This window comes from Piliocolobus tephrosceles, chromosome 2 (assembly GCF_002776525.5).
Source record: "Piliocolobus tephrosceles isolate RC106 chromosome 2, ASM277652v3, whole genome shotgun sequence".
NCBI lineage: Eukaryota > Metazoa > Chordata > Mammalia > Primates > Cercopithecidae > Piliocolobus > Piliocolobus tephrosceles.
The window spans coordinates 76,073,753-76,097,935 of NC_045435.1; the positions used below are offsets into that span (position 1 = coordinate 76,073,753).

The following is a 24,183-nucleotide window of genomic DNA, read 5'->3' on the forward strand; positions in this document are numbered from 1 at the left end:
CCAGGTTAGGTTGGACTGGAGATTCTGTGCCTTTTAAGGCCAGGTTAGGTTGGACTGGAGACTCCAGTATTCCCCAGTAGCTGTTAGCTCTCTCAGAAGCTAACTGGAGAGGCCTGGACTGGTCACCTCCTGCGGGTGCCTTTTTGGTCTGTTCCTCTTTTATCAGTACTGACCCCTAGGCCTAGGGTGGGGGAAATTTATCATTGATGGGTTGTCTCCGTTGCTTCTGTTGGTCTTTCTCACTTGGCCTTAGGCTTTTCTTGACCTCCACCCAGTTCTTGTTCTGCTTCTTGCCCCAGGTAACTACACCCTTACTCTTTTCAGCACCAGTTTCTTTGAGAGACCACAATTCCCTTTTGACCTTGAAGAACACCTAGCATCCTTGAAAAACACCGCAGAACAGAGACACAGATGTCAACAGATGTTTGGACCTACTGGTGGGTCAAAAGCCTTCAAATAATGGGTCTTGGGTTCTGTGGAGACCTGAAATCCATGAAATCCATTTTGGTTTTTTATCAGCTTTGACTTGCCTTTCCCATGGCAGAGAAATGTGGGAGAAGTAAATAAAGGTTGCTTTTGTTTACTTGCTTTCTTGCCTGCCTGCTCTGCCTGCATGACCTCATTCCAGACGGCAGGCAGGTGCTCAGTAATTGTTAATTATCCTGTGAAGATGTGTCCTTGTCCTCAAGGAGCTACAGTCTTATGAAATGAGACACTCGAATGTGAAGTGAACTGAAAGCATGTGTGATTAAGTATATTTTAAAAATTATGGTAAGTAATATGTAGTAAGAATCTAGGGAACCCAGAGACCATTGTGGCTATGGGAGCAAATTGAGCTGATAGAAGAAGTTGGAGAGCTGCAAGGATGTATCCCCAGGATCCATATAAAAAGCCACCACATGGCTGTATACTAAAGAGAAAAAAAAAAAAAAAGGAAACAGGAAAGGAAGCAAGCAACTACAGTATAGGATCTCAGATGGTTTGCAGAAGAATCAGACCTCAGAGTCTGATGGCTTATAGAGGAGAGGAAGCTCAAACCCTTGGATCTCAGGGTTTCACAAAAAGCCTCAATTTAGAGTTTATATATAATTTCCAATAGAAAGAATGCACAGAAAGTCTTTTTTTTTTTTTTTCTGAAACGGAGTCTCGCTCTATCGCCCAGGCTGGAGTGCAGTGGCCGGATCTCAGCTCACTGCACGCTCCGCCTACCAGGTTTATGCCATTCTCCTGCCTCAGCTTCCGGAGCAGCTGGGACTACAGGCGCCCGCCACCTCGCCCGGCTAGTTTTTTGTATTTTTAGTAGAGACGGGGTTTCACCGTGGTAGCCAGGATGGTCTCGATCTCCTGACCTCGTGATCTGCCCGTCTCGGCCTCCCAAAGTGCTGGGATTACAGGCTTCAGCCACCGCTCCCGGCCAGAAAGTCTTTAATAGAATGTAAAAAGTCCTCTGTCACACCACTGGAGTATTTCCTTGCTATGCATTTGGCTTAAACAAAAAGTTTTGTCATGGTCTTGTGACTGTCATAATTATTCTGCAGTGTATTTTTTTTTAGTGTTCAAAGTAACCTATGTTAAAATGGACCATACTTTTTTGACCACTGGTTTGAGGTTTCTTTCTTTTAATATACCAAAGCCTCAAAAGTGGAAATGGGTGTTTCTTGTCCTCCCACAGGCTCTATCCATCCCCACCCACCCTTGTAATAAGGTTTTTACACAGCACTTTACGTATTTGGTGAGGTGGATTTTCCCCTCTCCCAGCCACCTCCTTCAACCCCCAAGATAAATGGTTCCAAACCTTCCACTGCAAGCAGAGTTGGTGTTTAGTTTATTGGTAATTAATTGCTAGCATTTCCCTGACAGAACATAATGGAACTACAGAGCAATCACTTAGAAAGGGAAACAACTGTCAATTATCACTCTAATGAATCCTGTTTACCAGAGGTGGCGGCACTAAGGCTCCAAGCAGCCTGTCTGGTGCACAACCTTCTGTGCATAGAAAGTGGATATCTTAAAAACTCCATTTTCATATTGGGTGTGTGATGTGTGAGATAATCACCCTCAAGGCCCCAGCTGTGGATAACAGTATATAATTTTGGAGCTATTCTCACGGTTAGTGATTAACTTCTCTCTGTTTGTATTTGAATATGAGTAAATAGAAACAACCATTCCTCACATTAAAGTGTTAAATAGTGTACTTGTGGTGATCGGTTATAGAGGTGATTATAGTAGTGATGTGATAGATGACATTTAGTGAATCGTCGGTAACACAGGTCCTATGCCGAACATTTCATATGCATTATCGCGGTTCTCAAGATAATCTTGTGTTAAGACAGTTGGCAGAAAGGCAAATTCATGCTCTCATGCAAATAGACAATAAACACGTGAAGATTTTGTTCAGCTCATTAATTGTTGGGGGACCCAGTGTAACGTTACAGTCAGTCCAAAGAGCATTTGAGAGGCATATATATGTACCTGTATGTGCAATTTGGTAGATTGTTGGGTTAGATACAGAAAGGATGATGTCCTCCTGGTCTGTAACAGCCCATACTGATTATTCCCTGTCCTGAGAATTGTTAGTTAACCTTGTAAACAGAAAGGCCCGGTCGTGGGGACTCTACACTGAAGGAATGCAGTAAGCTCAGTCACCTCTTTCCAAGTTTGAGATGACTTTTCTGTAAGGCAAGTAATACTGTCATGTGACAAATGAAGAACCTGAGGCTTTGTGAGGTTAAGTAACTCGGCCAAGGTTATAGTAAAGGTGGAGCTGACACTGACTACAGTCTGACTCCTTATATGGGTGACCTGAGCTTAGTAAACACATGGATTTATCACGTTCAACTCCCAAGGTTGCTGCTGTGCAGGGCGATTACTGTCCGTTGTTTTTCTCTATCTGTGAAGTAGTGTTGCTGATAGTACTTACCTCCAAAAGACATTATGAGGATTCAGCGAGTCAACACGTAAAACGCCGTGCACAGTGCTCACCGCATCGTGATCCCTTGGTAAATGTTGGCTACTGTCAGCATCATTAGCAACAGTCATCGCAATAAACGTGTGTGCTGAACCCACATGTGTCTTGAAAAGAGCAGTGTCCTCACCTTCTCTACCTTGGCCACGGTTGCCCTGAGAGTCTGGGCACAGACAGCATCTGAGCTCCAGGGATCATCATGGTAGGGAACCAGCTCTCTCCTAGTGTTTGTCCAGTATCAACACTGGCTTCAGCTGACCCCAGGAATAGACTGGTGGCTTAGTATTTGAGGAAATACCTCTTTTCCTGGGAACAAAACAACATTGCAGTGTAGCTCATAAAATATTTGCCCTTGCTGTTTTATAACCTGTGAGACTTTAAGGATATACAGATCCGTGATATTTGTAGCAGGTGTCATTTTTTAAAACACACTCAAAGTAAATATCATTGTCACACAACACACTGTAGATTTTATTGGACGGTAAAACCTCAAGCATGGCATTCAATCCTTCTTCCAGTTCATATTCCCCTGTATCAGTGAGAATGGATTTTAAAAGTTCAAGACTTGTGTGGATATTATCTCACTGTCTTCCTTTGGGCAGATGAAGTATTACAGACATTTCTTTGAATCTTGTCTATTGGAATTAGAGAGTGCTGAACTATAGAAATCAAAGGTCAAATGACAAGATGGTGTGTGGCTGGTGAATTTACCGACTTTTCTATTAAGACTTCTCTGTAGATGTTAAGAAACTGTGAAGCTTTTGAGGAGATGCTTTACTGGAGACAGAGTTCTGCCTGCCTCCTCCTCTGTGAGATGAGAGCCTTTTTGCAGTCAGCATGTCTGCATTAGCTGCCCAGGTGTGTCAGTAATTTCTCTTTATGTTCTCAGTTTTGTTGTGTGGGGAAGAAGGAGATAGTCTTGTCAAAAGGGGACATGGTTTCTTGATGTGGAAGTCTGAAGAATACACAGCAATAACTACCTCTGCCTTCACAGGATTTATGTCAGATTTTTGCCTAATTATAAAAGAAGGGCAGCACAGAGGTCTTACTACTGTGGCTAAGATGAAGGAAAATACTCTCATGATCAATCCTCCATGATTTTGTTATTATTGATAATTCAAACAATATGTCTCTACTCTTTCAGCGCTGACGAGCACCAAGTGTATTTTTTAACATGCCAAGTGTGATTAGTACTCCTTCTACACATTCCCTTAAATTTGTAAAATCATGTAATGTGTTTGTTTTTTATTTTATATTTAGAATTATTGCCTTGTAAACTCTCCTGCCATACTGCAAACAGTGTGAAGAGACCCATCTTAATTTTGCACATATATTGCCAAAAATTATTATGAAGATCTACAAGTAAGGGTTGAACAGTTGTTCCTGATGGAAATGAAGCAGATAGAAAGAAAAAAGAATTGAGGAACCTCTCAGTCTAAAAACAGGCATATAAGTGATCTCTTAGTAATTTGTGTCAAAATTCCCCAAAATCTGTTTTACAGTTTCCTTCGTGGAAAGGCTATAGACTGGGTTAAGTATTTTTGCACAAATTTCTATTCCACATAGCCTTGACTCCTTCAAAGCAAATTTGTTTTCTATTTTACTTTTAGTTTCCTCAAGCAAATTGGGACTAAAGTCACCAGTGAAATATTGCAGAATGTATTGACTTAGGGGGGATACATTTTTAATTTTAACTTCTTGGGAAGTTGAGTTGATATAAATCCTCTTTACCGTAGTCTGCTGAGTTTTGTGTACTCTAGTTCTAATCAAAAGCCAGACAAAGTCAAGGAAAGAATCTGGAGTTAATAAAATTCTCCTATTTGTGTCTGTTCTCCTTCACAACAGTAATATGTCTTAAACTTTTACGTTTTAATATCCCTCATGAAGACATAGCACAGCACTAAATGTAGGCTAGCTTTAGAAAATAGAGGAATTATGGTTTAATTGTATAGTCATTAACTGACATAATTTGCTTTTCTAAAATACAACTTTTTAAATTAGTTGTTGTGACCTTTATAAACATTAAGAATTAAGGTAGAATGTAAGTAATGCAGTCTCATTAAATTTAATAAAGTTCAATAAAAATTCTAAATTCAAAAACTATCTTCATAAAACTGTGTGTTATCACCAAAGCATTAAATAGCACATCAGTTTAAAATTATTAAAAATTGCTAAGTATCCATTTAGCATGAGATATGTGTTATGATTGCAGACACCTCCAAAACAAATCGACAGTCTATTGCACTGCATTCTGAGAATGTAAAAGCACCATTAATTACTGTTAATGGTACTTCTCTAATGTATGTAAATACCTCATCTGTACCCAAGCTCTTGGCAGTTATTTCTTACTTCTTCCTAGACAGTTTAAAGATCTTAATTTATTAATATTCACAACAAGTAGAAAGATAAACACATTGTTTTGAAGCCCTTGATGAATGGAGATTGGAGACGCACAGTGTTTGGGCTGAATCAACAGCTGAGAGTAGATATTAACTTGTTGGCAGTTAACTCATGGTCCTGCATGAAACAGAACCTGGAGGAGAGAAGAAGAATTTAAAATGCTGTTATTGAGAATCTCTGGAAGTACATTATTCCAAGGTACCTTACATTTTTCAAATTTGGCCTCAGCCTACACCTATTTTATGATTTGTCCCCACCACATCAAACTCAGTGTATGCTCTTGACATGGTAAGCATTATTTTTTATTGACTTTACTGGAAATGATTGACAAGGACTTCTTCAGGATACACTGGGAGAGCAGTGTTTCCTATTTATTATGTCCTTTCATCTCTACCTGACCTAGAATATTCATACTTCTGTTTTAACAGGTCCCATGTTATAAAAGTTAAAAAAAAAAAGAACAAAAAGGAATATTCTGTGTTTTCTTGCAAACCCCAACCCCAATCCAAACAAAGTGAATGCCTTACAGACACAAGTAGTAGGATTTTCACCAATTTAGATATAAAATGTGACAACTGGCAGAATCTACATATTAATATCTGGATCCTTCTCAAATACCACAGATTGGGTAGTAGGAAAGCAAAAGCAAATTTTTTTTTTTGTAATAAAAATTGGCATTTTACTTTTATAGTAGATTAGATTCAGAGATTTTAATAAAAACTTGTCTTTAACTTTGTTTGATGGAGATGTACAATCAGCTTATTTTCGTTGCTTAATAAAGTTAGATATTGAGAATTGATGACATTTGAAATCCAGCTTCTAATTTAGAGTTGCCAGAGTTAGCAAATAAAATACAGGGTTCCAGCTGAATTTGAATTTCAGATAAATGTAAAAAATGGTTTAGAATAAGTATGTCCCATGCAAAATATGGCATATGTACTAAAACTCTTTTATTATTTAAAGTTTCACTGCTCATCCTATGTTTTATCTAAAAACTCTATTTTATGATAAAAGATAAGTGATTTTTGTAAGCATGTAAACTCACACACTTGTCTCATCTGTAACATGGGAGTAAAAGTAGCCATGATCTCTAAGGTTGTTGGGAGGATTAAATTCGTTGATACCAGTAAAGCTCATAGACCATTTCCGGGCATCTAGTAAGCGATGTGGAAGTATACGCTTTTGTTCCTGAGGTGTGGTGGTCGTTTGCTCCAATGAGCTGATACATTTGCTCCTTTTCTGCTGATACAGATCTGCTAAAAGTAAAGGAAACTTTCTGATGCAATCGGCAGCAATTGTTGATTTAGTTGCCAAAATGTAGGCTAACCCAAGTGACTCCTTGACTGAAATACTTAAAAGTGTAATGTGCTAGCGTGTTCACAGGCATTTAAAAGAGCCACAAAAATTGTAATGTTTCCTTTTGGTTTTCAAAGGGATACTTAATATATTTATTAGTGTGATAGATCAGGCATGCTCTAGAACATCTGTGTGCTTACGTAAAGAAGGAGAGAAAGGATAAAGGAGACAAGCAAGAGCCAAGGTGCAGGTCACAATTAGTCGTCATCAAAATGAAAGTAAGCTGTGCACGGGTACACGAATTCCCATCACATCAAAGGGGAATGCATCATGATGTTGTGAGTGTCTTAAATGTAAGAGGAACCAGTGTTCCTGACTGTTCATCTGTAATCCTCTAAGTGCTGGGCACCCCTGTCTCCAATCCCTCATCTGAGAGCTGTGTGTTAGAAGTCAGAGTGGGCTGGGTTATAACGCAGTAACAAACAATACGAAAATCACAGTGACTTAACCAACTGGGATTATTTCTCATCCTTGCAAAACCCACGGAGGTTCCAGGTGATGCTCCAGGACAGCTCTCATCTCCAAGGGGTGGCTCAGCATTTTTGTCTACTGCTGTCTTATGGCACATTTATCTCAAGCCTTCAGGGATGAGAAGCATAGAAAATCACATATGGGCTGCGAAGTGGCACACATCAACACTGATCACAGCCTGTGGGACAGAACTGGTCATGTGGCCCTGTCCAACTGCACTGAAAGCTCTGGAAATGGTCTTCCATGTGTCCAGCAACGGGAGAGGGCCCAGATTCTTTAGTGAATGCTGCTTTGCCATACTGGTAAATGTTGCTGCTAGACTGTGTTACTCTCTTCCACAAAGCCCATAAGCAACTTCAGAATTCTTTACTGGGTCACAGGCAGTATTTGGCAATCAAAAGTGGCAAGAGAGCTGAAACCCATTAGCCTTATCTGAGAACTAAAACACATTAGCCATCCCGCAGTCTTCTTCTAAACCAGTGAAAATGCCTATGGCAATCGGAATTTGGATGTCATGCTTAGTGAATTATATTTTAGAGGTGAAAAGAAATAGTTTCTTCTGATAGCCTCTCTCACAGGCTTGCGTATCGATTTGAATTCACCATTACTCCAGGCTGTGTTTGATCTGGGAGAAAGTGGTTTCCAGGTTTGGCAGTTATCAGTCTCGATGACAATATTTTTAAATGATTCTCCAATTTGCCTGAAATTTATATCCTTCCTAGCTTTATTCCCATGCAACAAAAATATTAAAGGTTTTTCATAACTGTGACGAACAGGAGAGAAACTTATTAACAAAGCTTGCAATAAAAGTTGAAAATTGTTTTTGATCCTGGTGTAAGGCTGATGGCATCAAAGCTTTTTACAGCTCAAGGCAGTCTTGTCTAAGATACCTTAAAGTGCTGCTTGGTGAGAAATTTAGATCAACCCCCATTTGAGCCTAGCCATTTCAGTCCAGTTTTCAATTAGATGGAATTTTCTGGTGAGTGACACTTTCTACTAATTAACTTTGATGAAGGAACTCAGCCTCAGAATATTCTGAAGTCAGGTATATGTGTTAGATGTCAGTGAGAGATGATTCTTGGAAAACTGGGGAATGGTAAAGAGAACCTTTGAAATGGGAAGTCACATTTCAAAGTTCTTCTGCAAAGTAATTGCTTATACTAATCAACCATATTTGTTTTTTCTTTTAAATAGTTATTTAGTTCAAAGCAATATCTTAGGCACTGTGATAATCACTACATTGCATTAGAGGTATTTTCTAAAAATAAAAAATGAGATATGGAGGAATAAAAGAAATATGGTAAAATATCGAATCAAGTACTTAGTTGCGGTTTTCAGGATAAATGTCAGAGGACCTAAGACAGGAGAAATTACGCAGAGTTTGAGTAGGCCTGTTGTAGGAGGTAAAAGATCTGTGAATATTCTGTTGATTAAATATGCCAGGAGGAGGGAAAAGGAGAAGGGCATCCCACACTGAAGCTATAAACATTTAGTCAGAAGCTGTATTTCTTGCCTTTCCAATAAAAACCAAGCTTTCCTTGAACTCTTAGTGATAAAAATTTAAAAAAAGAATGACCAATTATATCTTCAAAAAGGAAAACATGAAAACAGCAACATTTAAATCCCACAGCATGTTGATTCAAAGTGCCCTTCAGTTAAATTTCTGATTGGAACCTCCTGATACTTCTTTTAAAATGCTATTAAAGTAGAGGCAAAAATATTAGTCTGACATTGAATCATAACCACTTAAAATATATTTAGTCAATATGGGTATTTAATTATCTCCTGAGAGCAAACATTTTTTTTTCTTTTATAAGGTTACTCTTACAGTTTTTAATTGACAGGACATATATTTAGCCTTTAATGTGTGTTTTTAAAATTTCTGAGGAAATGTGTGAATGCCTTTTTATTGTTTGAACTTCAATCATTACAGAAAAATAAGAGTAATCTATCCTTCTACACCCTGCTCCCTACTCCATAGTCCTTCTCCTCTAACTAGAATATTAGTAACTGTTAAAATAGGTGTAAAATTTTAAGTATTTATCCTAATCATTTATTTTGCTAAAACCCATTAAAGAATATCAGAACAGTTTTTAGATTCTAAGGCACGTTATGAGCTTGCTGTTGCAAAGGTGAACCGACACTAGGGAAACCAGGGGGTGTCTCAAAAGGAATTGGAGAAGGTTTTGGGAGCTAGAACTAGTCACGAAATGGTCCTAGTAGATCTGGGTCAGAATTGGTCAGCTAGGCAGTTTCTAGAACAGAGTTTGTGTCGGTTGAGCACATGAGGCTGAATGAGCTTGTGATAAAGAAGTTTAGGTTTAGTCAGTAATTATAGCTTGGCGAGGCACAGTGTACTTGTTTCATGAGTCATAATGCAGATTTGCAAGTTATGGTTGATGTTTTCATTCTTAAGTAATATGTACACAAGGCTCTGGTTAAACATACTATCTCTAGTTTACATGTCCAGTTTTTCTCTTGTCCTTGTGAAGCAATGCCAATATGACATGTCACATAATTATTTTCCTATTATGAAATATTGTTTTATATTAAAGAGTTTTAAAATCATGCTTTTGGATCAAAATTTTATTTTAGGATAAAAGAAAACCATTTCAGTTTTTTTTTTAAAATAAATGAACAGTTTAGGCTCCTGAGAAAGGGGAAGCCCAAATGGGAACTCTAGGGATCTGGGGGAATCTAGAACGGACTTGGGAGAGATGCTTTGAGTGCTTGAAAGATGATCTAGCTGCTTTTTAGAGGTGAGTTTGGAAGCAGGGAAACTTGGAAGATGACTATTACAGTACAGGTAAGAGAGAATGGGGGCTCGATCTAGGGCTGATGGAGTAAAGCAGACAGATTTGAGAGCTATCTGGAAGGAGAACATCGGTACTGTGATATTCTTATTTTGACTGGTGGGGATTAGGGGGAGTCAGAGGTATCCAAAATGCCTTGCATATTTCCAGTTTATGCAGGTGGATCAGTAGTTGCTGGATCAATGCTGAAACACAGGACAAACAGAAAAGAACTGGGTTTTGTTGTAGCAGGTGGGAAGTGGAGGCAGGGAGCTCATCATTGGAATGCAATAACATGCCATTTATTTATACCTTGACTGAAAATTGACAAAGCACCATCCAATATCCTATCTTATCTTATACGACCACAACTGTGGAAGGGCACTTAGGCGATATCATCCCTATCTTACAGGTAAAAACAAAACAAAACAAAACAAAACGTGAAGCTGCCTGAGTATTTAAGTGATATTTAGAGATGCAAGGCTAGTAGCTGACCATCTTTCCATTAGAACTTGAGTCTTTTGACTCTAATCCTCCCCACTTTGTAACCCTTCCTTTTTTCTTCTCAAGTAAAGCTGTGAATATTCTCTTGCTATCCCTCAATTATTCTTTTTCTGTCTTAATTTCTCTCTGTTGATAGGATCTGTTGTGATAATAGTAAAGAGAAAGACTTTAGTATTTTTAAAAGAGTAAAACAAAGGGACTTCCACTTCTGGGAAAAAGGTGTACTTTTTCCTCTTCCTCTCATTTAGGACAAGTAAAAAACATGTATATAAGACAAAACCGAAAATATTCCGAGGGGTGGAGAGAAGTCAGATCAGCTAGAGACCTGGAGACACAAGAAGCAATATGGTAATTAACTCCCTAGATGTTGTTTTTGCCTTAGACACCCCAGCCCTGGAACTAAAGAAGCTAGTAACCCTTAGTTGCCAGAGGGCACAGACAAGAGGAAAGGTTACCGCGAAAGCCTACTCACTGTGGGTGAAGGACTGGGAAAGGGGCAGTCTAGCAGTATAGAGAAAACTTTTAGATAATGTCTGTACTACTCCAGCTAAACACCACACATACACACATTGAAAAACCTGTGGCCTACCTACCCCTACCTCCAACAGCAAAGGCCAAATGGGAGCCAAAACTTCTATCCTTGCTGGGATGTAAGGAGACACTCCAACCTCCTCGTCAGGTTAGTATTACAGAAAGCCAAGTGGAGAGCCAGAACTCTCATATCCAGTGGGTGGTAAGAAGTCCACATGGGGACCCTGGATTTTCACCTCCACCAATAGTAGAGAAGTACCTTTTCCCCCTCTCAGGGGTGATATCAGAAGAGGCATAATAGACAATTAGTACTTTCTCCCCCGTCCAATGATAATGAGGCCAGTGTTTTCCAGGCAGGCAAAAGTGGCATCATATTTTTTCCATACTGAAAGAAAATAACTGTCAACTTAGAATTCTATGTCTGTTGAAAATGTCTTTCATATGTGAAAGGGAAATCAAGACATTCTCAGATGAAGGAATAATATTCATTTATTTTTTAATTTTTGAAGTTAAATTGCCCCAAACAAAAATAGTAGGAAAAACCCTGCAGACCAGTATCCTTCATAGACAGAGATGTCTAAATTTCTTAACAAAATGCTAGCAAATTGAATTCAACAATATATAAAGAGAAGTATACATCATGATCAAGTAGGATTTATTTGAAAATCAGCAATGGAATCTACCACAAGTCAACTGTGAATAATAGGGTTCAAAGAATACAATTAAATGTGGCGTTTATCCTAGTGCAAAACTTGAGGATAGTTACCTGGAAACACTGACTCCACACAAATAGATCAGCAGCCCAAAGTGGTGAAGTTGAGGTTTCACTTACATAGGCAGGGACAGAGAAGTTCCAGGAGGATTACAACATTTTCCATACAAGACCAGTGCACATGCTACAGTAATTTGATTGGTTATGGATTGCTACATTCCAAGGAAGATTACTTTATTACTCTGTGAGAAATGGCAATGATCTGAGGGGGTCCTGTCCCTGGCACTGCTTGGTCTTAATTATTTACAAGAAAAAAGGCAGAAGTTGCAACTGCATGCCACTTGACTCGGGCTGCAGAGCCACCTCTCAGGGTTCAGAATGATTTAAAGCTCTGACACCTTTAAATTGAATTATTTTAAGTTTAAATTATTTAATTTCATACACATTAGCAGGCTAAGAAAGAAAAATGACATCATATCAATTCACACAGAAAAAGCGTGTGGCGAAATTTAATACCACTTTGTGATGAAAACACTCAGAACACTAGAAAAGGAAGAGAATGTTCTCAAATTGATAAAGAGTATCTGCAAAAAGCTAACATACTTAATGTTGAAAGACTGAATGCTTTTCTTTATGATTGGGAAAAAGTCAAAGATGGTGACTCTCACCAGTATTCAACACAGAGTTGGAAGATCGAATACTTTTGTGATATTTTGATGTAATAAACACATTTGGCCTCTGCCCCTGGTTCCTGGTGCGCAATTCAAAACTCATGAAATCTCTGGAGATAAGAGTGATATGATAACTGGTGGCTGGAGCCCCTAGATAGCCTCAGAATAGGGACTGGTGGCCAGTCTATTTGGTATAAGCAATAGAACTTTCAGCCTTATCGCCTGACTCTAAGGAGGGAAGAGGGTCTGAAGGTTGGGATGATCATCAATAGCCAGTGACGTAATCAATCATGCATAAGAAATAAAGTCTTCATAAACACCTGAAAAGGACAGGATTCGGAGATCTTCCAGTTTGCAGAACGTGTAATGGTGCCTGGAGGGTGGTGCTCGTAGAAAGGGCCCCTTCCCAGAAAGGGAAGGTCTACATGCCTTCCCACATACCTTGTCCTCTCCATCTCTTCCATCTGGTTGTTTATCTGCATAAGTAAAGCATTTCCCTGAGTCCTGTGAGCCACTGTAGCAAATTTCTTGCACACGAAGAGGAGGTGGTAGGAATCCTGATTCATAGCTGGCCAGTCAGAACCACAGTTCACAGCCTGGGGTATACAACTGACATCCAAAGTGGGAGCTGTCTTGTGGAACTGAACACCTAACCTGTTGGATCTGACGATATCTCTGGGTAGATAATGTGTGAATTGAATTGAATTCTAGGATACCCAGTTAGTGTCTGCTGGAGAATCTGGTGTGAGAAGTGTTGAGTAGTGTGTGAGAGTAGGAAAACGCTTTGGTTTTTTATGCCTCCCTACGCAAGTTCTGATACTTTTAATACTTTCATTATTGATCTTGCCAGCACAGTGAGCCAAGGAAAGGAAATAAAAGACATACAGATTAGAAAGGAAGCAGTAAAACTAGCCTTTTTTCGCAGGTGACTTCCTCGGAGGTCATACATAGGAAAGCCTAAGGAATCTTTTTAAAAAATCCTAGAAATAGTAGATGAGTTCAAAAAGGCCCCAGGATATAAGACCAGCATAGAGAAACCAACATGTTTATTTATATTAGCAATCAACAGATACCAAATAAAAACTACAGCACCTTTTACACACATACACACAAAAAGAAATACATGTAAATCTATCAAAAAATGTATAGAACTTGGATGGTGAAAACTACAAAATGCTGCTGATGAGAGAAAGCAAAGATGATCTCAATAAATGGAAGACTCATCATAGTAAAGATGTCAGTTCTCCCAAGTTGATATAGAGTTTTAATATAATTCTTATCAAAACATCAGCAACAATTTTAGTAGATATAGACAAGATTATCCTGAAATTCATATGTAAAGGCACAGGAACTAGAATAGCTAAAACAGATTTGAAAAAGAAGGAGGTGATAGGAATTAGTCTGTCATCCAGTTTCAAGACTTACATACTTGTAATATTTATGACTGTGTGTCATTGACAGAAGTATAGACACATAGATGAATGCAACAGAATAGAGAACCCAGAAACAGACCTACACAAATATGCCCACTGTTGTTTTTTTCTTCCAAAAATAAAAAAGCAATTCAGTTAGAGAAAGAATAGCCTTTTCAACAAATTATACAGTTAGAAAAAAAATAATAACCTATACCTGACACCTTGCACAAAATTAATTCAAAATGGATCATGAACATTAATGTAACACTTTTAGAAAATAAAACTTTTAGAAACTAGCAGAGGAAAAACTCACTGGGATCTATGTCTAGGCAAAGGGTCCTTAGACTTGGCATCAAATGCATGAGCCATAAAAGGAAAAATTGATTAGTTTGACTTCAAAATTTAAAAATTTGCTCTCTGAGAGACTGTTAAGAGGCTCAAAAGCAGCTGCAGACTGGGCGTAAATATTTGAACACTGCATATCCAAAACAGACCTATTATCTGGTGTTTATAATGAACTCGCAAAACTCAACAACAAAAGACAGACCGGTTGGAAAATGGGCGAAAGACATGGACAGCCATTTAACTGATAAACACATAAAAAGATGTTCTACATCATGAACTCTAAGGAAAATGCCAATTAAAACCACGTTGAGATATCAATGCACATCTATTAGAGTGCATAAAGGGTGACAACACTAAATGCTGGTGAAGATGTGGGGAAAAGGATTCATTTTGCGTTGATTTTTATGCAGGTTGTGAGGTCTATGTGAAAGTTCTTCTTCCTGCTTTTCTTCCCTGTTCCTCTTCTTTCCCGTCCCCCCTCCCCGCTTCCTCTCTGTGTTAGTTCATTTCACACTGCTGATAAGGACATACCCAAGATTGGATAATTTATAAAGAAAAAGAGGTTAATGGACTCACAGTTGCACGTGGCTGGGGAGGCCACACAATCATGGCAGAAGGTGAAAGGCATATCTTACGTGGAAGCAGGTAAGAAAGAATGAGCCAAGCAAAAGGCAAAAGGGGAAACTCCTTATAAAACCATCAGATCTTGTGAGACTTCTTCACTATCACAAGAACAGTATGAGGGAAACTACCCCCATGATTTAATTATCTCCCACCTGGTCCCTCCCACAACACGTGGGAATCGTGGGAGCTACAATTCAAGATGAGATTTGGGTGAGGACACAGCTAAACCGTATCACCCTCCTTCTCGTTGTATGCCCACCTGTGTTAGCACCATTTGTTAGCAAAGCTATCCTTTCTCTATTAAACTGCTTTTGCATCTTTGCTGGTAAGAATGTAAAATGATACAGTCACTCTTGATAGACAGTTTACTAGTTTCTTAAAAACTAAACATATAACTGCCTTACAACTTACTACAGTTTGGATAGCCTCCACACCTCATGTCAAAATTTGACCCCGTGTTAGAGGTGGGGCCTAACAGGAGGTGTTTGGGTCTTGGGGGCAGATCCCTCATGAATGGCTTGGTGCTGTCCAGGTAGTAATGAGCAAGCTCTCACTCTTAGTTCCTGGAGCATTTCCCTGAGAGCTGGTTGTTCAAAACTACCTAGCAGCTTTACCCTCTCTCTTGCTTCCTGTCTCGCCATGTCACCTCTACATGCTGGCTCCCCTTCTCCTTCAGCTATGAGTAGGAGCTTCCTGAGGTTCTCATCAGAAGCAGATGTTGGCATCATGCTGCTTGTAAACTTTGCAGAACCGTGAGCCAAATAAACCTTTTTTCTTTGTAAGTTACCCAGTTTCATGTCTTCCTTTATATCTATTTTTTAAGAGATTCTTTTTTTTTTTATATATGTTGCCCAGGGCAGAATGCAGTGGCTATTCATAGGAGTAATCATAGCCCACTGTAGCCTCAAACTCCTGGGCTCAACAGTTCTTCCCACCTCAGCCTTCTGAGTAGCTGGGACTACAGGCCTGTGCCACTGACCTGGCTACTCAGGTATTCCTTTATAGCAACACAAGCAGACTAAGACAACCCAGCATTTGTGATCATGGTCATTTATCCAAGAAACACAAAAACTTAGATCAACACAAAAACCCTTACACAAATGTTCCTAGCAGCTTTATTCGTAATGGCCAAAAATTAGAAGCAATCCAGATGTCCTTCTGCAGGCGAATAGTTAAATGAACTGTGGTACATCCATACCACGGAGGCTGTTCTGCATTCAAATGAACTATTGATACGTACAACTTAATCTCCAGAGCGTTTCACTGAGTGTAAAAAGACAATTTCAAAAGGCTGTATGTTGTATGATTCCATTTGTATAACATCCTTAAAATGACAAAAGTATAGAAATGGAGAACATATCGGTGGTTGGCAGTGATTAAGGATGGATAGGGTAGTGAGGCTGGGAGGAAATTGATGTGGCCAGAAAGGGGCAACATGAGGGATCTTTGTGCTAATGGAAATGTTCTGTATGGTGGGGGAAAAACACAGGTGAGTAATTTAACTGAGGCTGTAGGTTTACTTTTGTAATTATTATTTTAGGCACGGTATGTGGTTGTACTCATTGTTTGTACTTTCATGCCTCTTGGTGTTTAGAAACTAAAAGTGTGTATAATAAAATCAGATCAGTATTCTGGTCCAAGTTTTGCTGCCAGCTAACTTGTGACCTTGGTCACATTCTTCATATTTCCTGGAACTTGGGTTCCTCTGGAGGGCTTTCAAATGATTCATCTCTGAGGTCCCTTCCAGCTGTAGATTTTGATGGTTTCATGTTTCAGTGCATCAAATGCATTTCACCATCTCAAAAGTACACTTGGACATGCAAGAGTGAGTCTGTTATGTTATTTATCTTATTCCATCAAATATGATTTGCATGATCTGTTTTAATGCATGGAACTTACCGGCATCTCTTTTCAACAATGACAAAAGCTACGACCCATTCACTCCCTTATGCTTTTTAAAGTCCTGTAGATTCCCTCTTGGACCCCTGAAGACACGGTGTTGTGTTGCTCCTGGAAAAATGTTGAAAAGGACTCGTAACAAATATTGATTCAAAAGGAATTTGTGGTTTTAGGGAAGAACATACTGCTGAGATTGCTTTTTAAAACGTAACTTGCAGTAGGTTTACCTCCTAGTGAATTCCATGGCACCTCCCGAGGCATAGTTCACATTCTAAACTCATACAGTTTTTAAGATTTTGGTTTAGCTCCCATAATGATGCATCCTAGCTCAAAATAGGACTTAATTCATGTAAAATTTGACTGACATCATTTGAAAGCCTAATTTCTAAACTTTTAAGTACATTTCGTGAGCCCTTAAATCTGCCATTACTCTTTATTTAAAGTGGTTTTGTCCAGGGGGCACGGTTGATTTTCCCTAAATCCTCGGAGAGGAAAAGGCTAAGAGCTACACTTTCTCAGGATACTTTTTCTGGCATTAAACAAGGGACTGTTTCATTTTCAATTCTAACCGGCAGGCATATTTTAGGCTCTTTCCCTATGCCCCCTAATACTGTGGAAGAAAGCATATAGTTAGATGACCTGCAGATCTGTACCTGACCTCCTTCCCCATTAAGTGACATGTATAAAACATCGTTTATTGCAGAGAAGTCTGATAAAGTATATATTTAATCTTCTTCCATGGAAATCAGTGACTTTGAAGCCATAACTGGAATCTTTTTCCTCTTCTCTTCTTGTTTAGCTCCTGTGTCCTTTTTTCTTTTCTTTTCTAGCTTATAAATTCTGTGGTCTTTGACTTGAGATTTTTGGGAAAAGTGCAAGTAAGACGTAAGTAATCTATTACAATGGGCACAGATTCTCCAATGGTCAGAATTGGCAAAGTCAAAATTTCTCTTTTCGTCATTAAAATTAATGGCCCTATATCATATTTAGACTCCTCTTTCTTCTCTTAGAAATGTAATCTTGGGAAAGAAATAACAACTATAAACCAAGGTGTATATTATACTATATTTGAACATCATCTCTAGATTACTTGTGTTTTCAAAGACATTTTTGTGCTTTGAAAGCTGTGGGTTTAATGTACTATATGTGTGGGCATCAGGGGAACCAAAATGAAATATCAGTTTGATTTAGGGTTGCTATGGAGAATGTTTTAATGTTTCAATTCAATAGTGTGTAATATATTTAGGCATGCTTATACATATATACTTCAGCAGATTTCTAGTTTGGTGAATGTTTTTTAATTGACTATCAGGATTTAATAATAGCCATTTGAAATAAAGCCAATAAAACCAAAAAAATGCACATTTCAATTTCATTTTAAAAGAGTTACACACTTTTTTCTTCATTGAAAGCTTTTCTGGATGTTTTCTGATATGTCCACTGATAGCATTCAGCTTTCATTCTTTGATTTCCTGTCTTTATTGGTTGGTATTTATAATTGCTTGGGTATGGGATGTCTTGGCCAGCAATTTAGTTACATCTAATTATTAAGTCACAGATAGAATAATATTGCTGTTTCACACAGTTTTGTTCTGAGTATTATATGCCCTTATCCTGGCTTCTAAGGCTTTTTTAGAGCAGGAATAATGATAAATATTTGGTTGTAAAAGTTAAAGAAAGAAAGGAAAACCTCAAGAGAAATGGACGGCAGCTAATATCCAAGTTAGGAGGACACCCCTGATTTTCTCAGGCTTTTCAACTTTTATCTGGAAGGGGAAGGGGAACTCCCACTTGTTGAGGATTTGCTCACACTATGCTAATCCTGAGGTAATATCTCACTACAGTACAATATAGGTCTTGATTTATACTCACTATTTCAAAGCGTCTCACAACAACCTTATTTTTTTTTTTTTAAAAAAGACTTTTTAACACATTGGGTTTTTAATATTTTGTTTTGAAGGTGAAGGTAGTTTTCTGGTGATTATTGCAGCTGGTGTTCTCATTGCTAGTAATTTCCACCTGGGCCCTACCTTGAGCTAAATAACGGTTCACCTGGCAAGGTTGGCGTGACAGTTTCAAGTGGTGGCTCTCATGTCTAGCTGAATATTAGTGTCACTGGTGTTGGTATTCATTTCCAAGGGCTGCTGTGCCAAATTATCACAAACTTGGTGGCTTAAAAATCACCGGATCTATCCTCTCACAGTTCTGGAGGCCAAAAATCTGAAATCAAGATATGGGCAGGGCCAGACTCCCTGGGAAGGCTTCAGGGGAGCATCCTTCCTTACCTCTTCTAGCTTCTAGTGGTTCCTGATATTCCTAGGCTGTGGCACTCTGGCTACAATCTTTCCTCTGTCTCCACATGATCTTTTCCTCTGGGTCACTGTGCCTAAACCTCCCAGTCCTTTCTCTCATAAAGATACCAGTTATTGGATTTAAGGCTTACTCTAAATATGGATGATTTTGATACATGAGGTAGAAATTATTTAAGCAAATAGTAAGGGTAAAAGAGTTCGCAGGAGAATTTTCCTTCTAATGAAAAGCATCCCAAGAAATTATTTTTTTCCTAACAAAAGGCAGCCTGAAAAATTGAGCTGAAAACATAAATAAGCAAGCTGGAAACTTGCACAGGCGAATGCTGGCAGCTGTGCTAATAGAAAAGGGCTACCTGGGGCCCAGGCGTGTCCAAAATGGAGGCTCCATCTTCCCTTTTTTTTCTTTTGTTACCATATGTACAGTAAAGAAACGGGCAACATGGCACAGCTCAGGTAGAGGACCTGACAGCATAATAAAAGATTAGGGTGGAGGCGACCAGAAATTTGCATCCTATGCAAATAGCAAACCTAGTTCTAACCAGTTTTTCATGCCCTATACAAGTGGCACACCTGGTCCAACCAGTCTTTCACCCTGTGTAAATCAGACACTGCCTCCTCACCAGGTATCTATAAAACCCCCTGCATTTTGCTGCGGGCCAGAAACCCATTTCTCCAGGACCCATCTCTCCAGCAGAGAGCTGTTCTCTTTCTTTGGCCTATTAAACCTCCCCTACTTAACCTCACTCCTTGTGTGTCTGCATCCTTGATTTCCTCAGCTGTGAGATGATGAACCTTGGGTATCATCCCAGACAATGAGGCTACTTCCCTCTCATCTTGAGATTTTTAATTAATCTGCAAAGATCCTAGTATCAAGTAAAAGCTAACTCAAATTAGGAAGTGATTTTTTTCTCAGTCCGGCCCTTGGACTTCACTCCTCCAGCCCCCATGAGCTGCCTGGATCAGACCGCTAAACCTCAAGAGTTCTTGGCACAGGCACCGTTGTGAGCCCTCCCACCCCATGTCCTCTGCCTTCCTCTCTCTGCTATTGTGTCAGATCCCTGTCAATTTCAGTCATGCCATTTTATCTCTAGGGAAATGAGTTCCGACTTCCCAACAGGCAAAACCCAATTTGATATTTGGAACAGGACTCATCTGGAGGCACAGTGTAATGCACTGAGTGAAGCACAGCCTTTGGAACTAGAAACAAAATGGTTTCATACTCCTTCTCTAGACCTTTCCTTGCTAGGTCTGAGACCCTACGTCTTTTAACATCTCTGCTATTGGTGTCAATGTCTTATTTTCAGGATTAGAGACATTCCACTTCCAGGTTCACTCACATGGTTGTTGGCAGGACTCAGTTCTTCTAGGGTTGTTGACTGTTGGTCTCAGTTCTCTGCCACGTGAGGCTCTCCATTAGGTCAGCTTGCTTTGTCTCATCAAGGAAGAAAGAAGAGGGAAGAGAAAGGGTGAACAAGATGAAGTCACAGTCATTTATAAACAAATCACATTTCTATTTGTTAAAAGGAAGTAACTAGGTCCAGCCCACATTAAAAGCGAGAGAAGATTATGTAAGGGTTTGAATAGCAGGAGGTGGTGGGCTGATTAGGAGCCGTTTTAGAAGCTGTCAAGCACAGTACTTTTTCCCAAAACCCATCTTATTTTTTCTTTTGGAATATCTCCTAGCATTTCTAGCTTAGGGTATGTGCTGACTTCTCGGAACACAGAGGGGCCTGATACCAAATTGGAATGCTGAAGCATAAGAGGTTAAAAACTTGGCTTGGAAAGCCACGCATAACATCAGAAACAGTATTGTGATAAGAACCACAATCAGCTGAGATCCTGGTGGGTCATTATATCCTGAATTATTTTGCTACATGATTACACATGAACTATAGAGCCTCAGAAATAAACCACTATAGTAGGCCAGGAGGGAACAATATGAACAGTCATTTAGAATGTGCTGCTGCAGAGAGAATAGCTAACTGGCAGTTCTTTGAAACCACTTTGCTAAGCTATAGTTTGTATATCTGCTGTAATGGTTCCGTATAATAAGCCATAGCAGTTACACTCTTTTTCCTCTTTCCAAATACCTGGTTCTGAAACCACCATTTCAAGAGGATATTCTTGGGAGAACATGGAACATCATTTCTAGGCATTTCCATTTCTACATAATTAGAATAGAAAGACTTTCAAGTCGGCTTCAGGTTTTAGCTTGTTATATAAATAAGTTCACAGGAATCTCAAATGCTTTACAGAAATCTGACAGCAACTATAAAAGGCTTTTGAACATTTTTGTTGCCAAAGTCCTAGGGATTGCTGGAATCTTAAATAGCCCGTTTTAAGCTCCAATTCAGAAGCTTTTTGTCATGTTTAATAATGTGGTGAATAATTCCTTTTCTGTTAGTCGTTTCCTCTTTTATAATCCACAAGGATCTTTGAGCCATGGGATGGATATTTTCTGGAGCTATAAATTAAAGGTCCTTTCGATCCCAAACTTGAAATGGCCTGTTAATGTAGCACTTCTGTAAATCCATTTATCTAGGTCTAAAGATTCATTAAAATATGTTTAAATGAAAGCATTATGTAGGTACGTGTCCAATTCAACGAGTGATCATTTTGAAATGAGAGAACCATGGAGAATAGATATTCCTGTGTACAGCAGGAAATTTAATAGGAAGAAAATGATTTGTAGAGAATATTAAATATTAGAATGATCTTCTTTTTCTTCTTTCTTTCTCTTTCTTTTAAAGTAAATCAAGTAAGAAGTTTAGTCCAGGGTCCAGTGAACCCTACTGGGTTTGTGGAGAGTGTTTATGAAAACTTTCAACTTGGATTTAAAAAAAAAACGATATCTCCACTTACACTAACCTCTGACTAGAATTTAGCCTTTCTTTCAAGTGTGAATGTAAGCAAAAGACCACGGTGGCATTGGCGGTACTTGGGACTTTCTCACCAATAGAAATCACAGACAGTGTCTAATCATATTACAGTTATCCTATGTATCCCAAAACATTTGTGTTTATCATTCCTTTGAAAATACAGTAGTTAATTAAAGCTGCCGTTGGGTTTCATTGTACAATGTCTTAAAGAAACAAATATTAGTGTATCACATATATTAAATCTTTTGATGGCTATGTTCTAGTATAATTTGTATTCTCATAATATTATGTACCTTTTATTAAAAGTATGATTTTTGGAAGTTGTACACAGGCTTCATCAGGTGGTCAAATGGACCCAGGCACTTGTGCGTGCACATGCGCACACCGCCAGAACCTAGAAAACAGAATGATTAAGGAGACTTGCAATTCAAGGAACAGGTGCTGGACCACAGTCACTTTGAATACATGGTGTCATTTAATCTTACCACCAACATTGTGAGGTAGAAGTCATTATTATTCTCATTTTATAGATGCTGGATCAGAGACTTTGAGGGCATGGTAACCAGTCTTCCAGGTGGCTTCCAGTGATCCTTACCTTTTTAAATTTTGCTCCTAGTGACGTCTCCTCTCACCTTGTATTATGTTACCACTTTGACCAGTAGAATACAGTGAAAGCAACAGTGTGCATCTTCAGAGGCTGGGTCATAAAATCTTACTTACTTTGGGAGAAGTTAGTCACCATTTTGTGAGAACACTTAAACAGCCTTATGAAGAGCTTCCTGGAGCAAGGAATAAAGTCTCTTTCCAACAGCCAGCACCAACTTCCAGCCTTGTAAGTGAACTTGAGGTGGGTCCTTCAGCTTCAGCCGAGTCTGCAGATTATTCTCAACCTGGTGGGCGTTGTGACTCCAATTTCCTAGAGACTTTGAGTCGAAACCACTCAGCTAATCAGCTTCCAAACTTCATGACCTGCAGAACCTGTATAAGATAATAAATGTTTATGGTGGTTTGAAGCCACTGAGTTTTACAGGTTAATTTGTCAGGTAGCAATAGATAACTGATACAGAGGGGTTATGTATCTTTCCCAAGGTCATAGCAGTAGTAAATGAAAGAGTCTGGATGGGAACCCAGCTGTTGCTGATGAAGTGTGCAGTTTCCCTCAGCTTACCTGGACAGAGATAATCAGAGAACCCTGAATCCCTTCTTTTCCTTTTCCTTCTTTGTCTTCCCATTTTTCTTCTCTCTTCCTCTCGTATGCCATATGCACACGGTACTTGATGATGAAGTGGTAGGTCATCTCTTTCCACATTTGATCTCCTTAAATACTTAAACAAAATAAAGCATATCACAAAAACACCAGGTGAAATTTATTAAGCACTTAATATGTGCCCCAAACAGTGTTCTAAGTATTAAAAGCAACCCTAATAAACTATCACATATGTAGTACTCTCAGCAGTCTAATGTCATACGAAGTAGACAGAAATTTTGGCCAGGTGTGGTGGCTCATGCCTATAATCCCAGAACTTTGGGAGGCTGGGGCCAGCAGATCACCTGAGGCTAGGAGTTTGAGACCAGCCTGGCCAACATGGTGAAACCCCATCTCTACTAAAAATACAAAAATCAGCCTGGTGTGGTGGTGCATGCCTGTAATCCCAGCTACTGGGGAGGCTGAGGCAGGAGAATTGCTTTAATCTGGGAGGCAGAGGCTGCAGTGAGCCAAGATCGTTCCAATGCACTCCAGCCTGGGTGACAGAGCAAGACTCTGTCTCAAAAAAAAAAAAGAAAAATTTTACTTCATCTTCTTAATAAACTTGACAGGCAGGGAGATGACATTGTTGCATTTTATAAATGATCTGACTGAGTTCAACTTTTAAGGAATTTGTTAACATGACATGGTTTTTTCTGCATCAGGAGCAAAAGTAGAACCTGCTAATATCAAAATATTAAAAGACAAAAGAAGGGTCATCAGGCTAATTGCAACAACATTTATTTCAAGTAAAGCCTTCTCTGCTCTGTAGATATAAAAATATCTGAGGCCTTAACTTTTTTTTTTTTGTAGGGGAAGAGCTTGGGTGAAGACCATCTTACATTTGAATTTATATTCCCAAATTGGAGGGGAGCAATGTGCATGGGATGGCAAATTGATCTCTGGATTATTGCTTGACCTTTCAGTGACATTAAACTGAAAGAAAACTGAACAAAATGATATAGCTCCACAGTGTTCTAAGACCATTGATATAAAAACAGAATTTAAATAGCAAACACCGACTTTCCCTGTTGCTCTTGTCTGATTTTTAAATAACATTT

General features: G+C 39.0%; 1 protein-coding gene across 1 annotated transcript in view; it reads left to right on the plus strand.

Moving 5' to 3' along the window:
• Positions 1-24,183, plus strand: part of FHIT (fragile histidine triad diadenosine triphosphatase) — a 1,513,705-nt gene that overhangs the window by 919,941 nt on the left and 569,581 nt on the right. The gene's annotated exons all lie outside the window — the stretch shown is intronic.